The following is a 5,466-nucleotide window of genomic DNA, read 5'->3' as shown; positions in this document are numbered from 1 at the left end:
AACTGGCTTTCATTTTACCTAATTTTAATTCATTTAAATGTAAATGAACCAGGAGGAGCAGAGCAAGAGGAAACTATTTAGATTGTAGCGTATGAAAAGAATCTATGTTTAATAAAAGTGGGAAAAATTAAAAAATGTAAATGCTGCAGTTGCGCTTAGAACATTCCGTTTTGGTGTTCCCTTCCAGGGTGGTGAGGTTAGACACCTCCAAGTCATCTGAGTTGAAATGTTAAGTGGTCTGATGTTCCACTGGGCTTGGAGCAGGAGGTCATCCTTCCGGAGTTATCCTACTCTGCCACTGGCATGCTGGGCATCCCTGGGCAAGTGGTTTTACCTTTGTGATCTTCACTGCTCTCATCTATAAAACAGAAAACCTTATCTAATATTTATCTGCCTTGGGTGGTGGGTTTAAGATCAGAGCTAAAGGGAATAGGGAACTGGCCTAAGCCAGGCACTCAGAGGGTCCATGTGGGGTATTCTCCCTGCATCTGACTCCTGGTGATTTCCCCCTGGAAAGTACCCAGGAATGACCTCAAGGACCTAGCTCTGACCTTGACCCAATCTGACCTTGGGTGGGTCCATCCCCCTGTCTGACCTCAGCCTTCCCATGGTGATCTGAAGCCTTCGCTCAGGCCCTCCACTTGGGAGATCACAGATTTGCCAAGGTTGCAAGAAGGGAGCAGGTGCCACAAGCTGGAATTCAGCCTGAATGGGCTTTGCCACGCCACCCACTGCCTTTCAATAGGTCCTGCCGGGGCAGGACCCCAGTTTATAGAGGACCAGCGTGTGACCAGACCCTCTCAACTAGTCCTTACTCCCACTCCAGCTTCGTACTGACCTCAATCTTTCATTGTTTTTTTTAAATACGGGCAAGGCTTGCCGACTTCTGAACTGTTGGGAAAAACTAATGTTGTCTCATTAAAACTGCATTGTTCACTTGTAGTGAAAGGGGGCAGGCGGAGTGGGGGCCCATTAAACTTTTATACCTGACATGGAAAACTATTAAAGATTCATAATCGCAATAAAACTCCTTCCTAGAATGGGACTGCTAACTGTGGCGACACTGTAATCGGTGGGGCCTCACTTGGGGCCCCAAGGTCCGCTTCAGTGGGTCCTCGGAGTTTGGTAGAGCCCTAGAGGAGTCCTTTCAGTTCTGTGGAGCTCTGGGAAGGGTGAGGGACCAGAAGCAGGAAGCCTTGGGTCCTTTCCCTGCGTGTCCCAAGAGGACGATCCTGTCTCTCTCTCTGCTCAACACGTGGATGGAGTTCTTGGCAAACTTCTTTCCCGACAACCTTTGCTGAGGGATCGCCAAGCCACTGCCACCCACCCCAGCTTCTTCTCGCGTCTCCTTTCTCAAGCCCTATCACCAGCGTGAATAGAGTCCCTACTGTGTGTATGTCGTGAAGCCCAGGGTAGGCAGGGTACAAGGTGAAGGAAGGGCAGGCTGGCTTGTTTGTTTCCCTGTGACAGTGCCTTGTTGGTAGCCCAGTCCAGCCTGAAACTGGGAGCCATGCTCCTGCCTCAGCTCCCAGGCACAGGTTATATCTGTGCTTCACTGTGTCTACCAGGTCTTTTTTCCTCCTCCTTCCTCTTTTTTGGAATTTCAAGTAAGAAGCTTTATGAGATGATTATCATTTAGAAAGCCCTTGAGAACGTTATTTTACCCCAATGAACATTTTTCACAGTCTTAAAGAAAGTCAAGTTGCTGTTGATGACCATTCTTCTGTTGAAGCCCCTCCCTACACAGACACACAAGAAACCCCCATTGTAGCTTCTGGTAATTAAAAGCTGGCAAATCTATAAAGGAGGCGGTGTGTGTGAGTGTGTGTGTGTGTGTGCGTGTGTGTGTGTGTGTGTGTGTGTGTGTGTGTGTGTGTGTGTGTGGATAGACAAGAAACATTCTTGTGAGAGGCCCCTCACAGTGTGTCTTTTCATAAAGGAGGGGTCAATACTCGATCAAGGGACAGTGCAGGCTGGGGTACAAGGCCACATCTCCAGTCTTGTCACACTCACTTCTGGGCAGAAGCCGAGATGTCTGTAAACTGAGATGGCAGTGGGAATGTCAGGGTGGTCAGTGCCGGAAGGTGGTCAGCGGATGTTGGAAGCTGAAGAGATGGGTACATACGGTGGGAGGGACTCTGAGGGACAGAATGGCAGGATTTAGTTGGTGAGTGAGTGATGAGGGCGTCCACCTAAACAGGAATCTTCAGAAGTACAGCTAACACAAATTGAGTACTGATTGTATGTAGGGAGTTTCCTGTGCTCTCCATATGGCTATCCTGTAAGTGTTTGTGGAACACCTAATATGTGCTGTTTGAAGTATGAGAGACACAGTATGGGCATGCTTACTCAGGAGTAGCAACTGATACTTTCTGTGTTTTCCAGAGGTGGTAACTGGGCAATGAGGTAACTCATATGCAGAGCAGGTAAATAGCAGAATCTGGATTTGGGATCAGACTCCGAGGCCCCCTTCAAAAACCATGTTCCCAATGATCTGTTACACAGCAGTCCAGGTGGCCCGATCACCAGGGTGTTGTTCTTATTTTGAGGGTAGAGGCTTAGAACCATGGAATTATCTTTCTCAGGTCTTTTGGAGGCTGCATGAGCTACCCTGCTGCCGCTGAGGGCCACCTCCCTGGTGTTCCTGTGTGGGTCCCACGTTGTAGGGTGTGAATCCTGCCCCCCGGTGGCCAAGTTCAGAGCAGTGCCCTGTCCATGCCTGTGTCCCTCCCTTTCTCAGAGCGCTAGAGCATGAGCCTGCCACTGGGTGGCCTGGAGGTGATAGAGCAGGGTTCTCTATGCCTTAAAATGAAGGGCGTTCCCACGGCCCAGCTCTCCTCCTCCATCACTGGTGCCAAAAAGGGTTACCATGGCGACCAATAAAATAAAGCTGCCTTCCCTCATCTATCCTTCCCCACCCCTCTGTCAGTGCCCACAGCAAGCCAACCAATAGTAGATGGTCCACCACATTGCCCATGGACCAGGGTTGAGAGCGCCCTGCACTGGTTCCAGGGCTGGACTTTGCCATTGTTGCCATGTGTCCTTGCCAAGCCTCAGTTTCTCCATGGGTAGGAGACCCCAGGAAAGGTTCCGATGGTCACCTTGTTATAACTCACTCTGGGCTGGGAAGAAAGACTCACATCTCAGTGGACAGAGCTCATAGCTTTTCTTTGAGAGGGTGAGAATAATCTCCTCCAACTTCATGACACAAGCCAAAGCAAGAGGAAGCAATGGGAAGATGGAATTCCCCATTGTCCCCACCCCGAGGGACACACCTCCTTCAACAGAGCCACACCTACTCTAACAAGGCCACACCTCCTACTCCTTCCCAAATAGTTCCACTGACTGGAGACCAAGCACTCAAACATGCACCTATGGGGCCCACTCTTGTTCAAACACCACACCTTCCTACAATGAATGCGAGGGCCCAAGGGAGTAAAGGAACCTAGAGAGTAGAGTGACTTGGACCAGGTCAGATGCTGTGGAGGGCATCATGGAGGGCCCAACCCTAACCCTTCAAACATGGTAGTTTCCAGCTTAGCCCTGGAGGAAGAGGCCAAAAAGGGATGAGGGAATTGGGCTCACAGGCCTCCATCTGGGTGACCTGTGTCCTACTCCAGCACCCTGCTATTCTCCAGCTAGATGGCAGGGAAGCCCTATCACCTCTGCCTCCTCCCGCAGGGATAGGCTTATTCAGCAGGCCCGAGTCATGCTCAGCCTGTCAATCTGAGATTCCAACACAGGGATCCCCAGGGTGTGGTTGAGGCCTGCGCTGTGCTGGACCACTCACAGGCTCAGACTGTAGAAATGGTAGGCTCTGAATCCAAGCTACGGGGGAGGACTGACATTCAGAACCACAATCAGCAGCCTGGTCCCTATAGGTGATTTGGACCTCTCTTGGACCCGCCAGGCCTAAGCTGTAAGCATCAGGAGGCCCATGGCCATAGGAGTTTCATGTAATCGAGGAGCGCCACTGAGAGGACTTGTGTGGTGGCCCCTGATATTGGGGCCATGCATTCATGATTCTAAGTATTTGCCACTTATCTGAAGCTCCCATTTAACAAGGTGACCTGTGCTTTATCTGGCTTCTAGTCCAGCCTCATAAGCCTATGAATGGGCTTATTCTTTCCTGGCCATCTCCCGGTGGGATCCAGAGCCAGGCTCTCAGAAGCATGCCTGGACACAGCTGCTCTCCCAGACACAAGCACCTTTAATTACACTGCGAGCTGTAATAAAGTGTGTGGAAAGGAAGATTAAAAGCTGAAGTTGCAGAGGGACACTTACAAAAACAAGACTGGAATATAAGAGGTACAGCGTTGGCCGTGGCTCCTCCCGAGGCAGAGACTCCGTGACATCTGGGGGTGCTGCCTGACAGGCTCCGGGCAAGTGACCGTGGAGGGAGGTCACTTTTCCCTCTGCACAGTAAGGCTAGCGCGTGAGCAGCTCTCCTGGGCTTCAGAGTAGGCCAAGAGAGGTGGGCCAAAGTAGAACTGACAAAATCCAAGTCATCATGAGAAAGCTGCACTTCGGAGCACTTGCTGGCAACGCCCTAAGGCAGTGTGGGGTCTTGTCCCACATTCCTTACTGAGCTGTCTACATTCACAGATGCTCAGTCTTCTAACTAGGGAGGCCAGTGGCAAGGGAGAGAGACTTGTCATTGTGGGTGGTACCAATGTTTGGTGGGGTATAGAGACAGACACGGATAGCTAGACATTTGGAGGAGGACAATCCTGGACCAAGGCCCCAGTTCACATCCACCGGAGGAAAGCAGGAGGGAGGCAGGTTGTGGGCCTAGGTCATATGGCATAGATAGAGCAGGGACAGGACTTGAACCCGGGTCTGATGGTCTCTGAAGCCCTTTCCCACATATTTACAGTCTCCTGCATGATGACCGTGGCCGCTTAAATATAAACTCACAGAGATGAAATGTTGACTCAGGAGCCACCAGATGAGCAGGTGGGGACCCAGGAGAGAGGCCACCATGAATGGAGGAAAGGGAAGAGTGATTGAGACTTGCTGGAGAGCTAGCTGGAGAAATATGGGCAGAGTTGGTGGTTGAGTCAGAATCAGGGTCCGGCTGTTGTAGGCAGAGCTAAGGAAGGTGGCTTTGGGATAGGCGGGGTTGGAAGCCAAGCCATGTGGTCCTCTGGCAGCAACCGGCTGCAGGAATAGAAAGCAAATGGGCCTTGGGCCAGATTGACCCAGGTTTGCACCATGTAGCTCCCCTCACTAGTGCTGTGACCACAGACTGAGGGTGAACATCCTGTTGTTTAACTTTTCCTGCGGAGAAATAAACAAATATCCCTTCTCCCTAGAAATGGCATCAACGGCAAACCAGAGAAACAGTTCCTCCTCTGAGGTCTAGTCTAGTGGACCAGTGAGCTCACTGACGTCACTTACAGTAGCATAAATGACTCCGAGGCAGCCACATCACCGAAAAGCGCACCCCCACAAGCAGCTCGGGCC

Source organism: Peromyscus eremicus, chromosome 2 (genome assembly GCF_949786415.1).
Source record: "Peromyscus eremicus chromosome 2, PerEre_H2_v1, whole genome shotgun sequence".
NCBI classification, from domain to species: domain Eukaryota; kingdom Metazoa; phylum Chordata; class Mammalia; order Rodentia; family Cricetidae; genus Peromyscus; species Peromyscus eremicus.
This window is presented reverse-complemented; position numbering follows the sequence as displayed.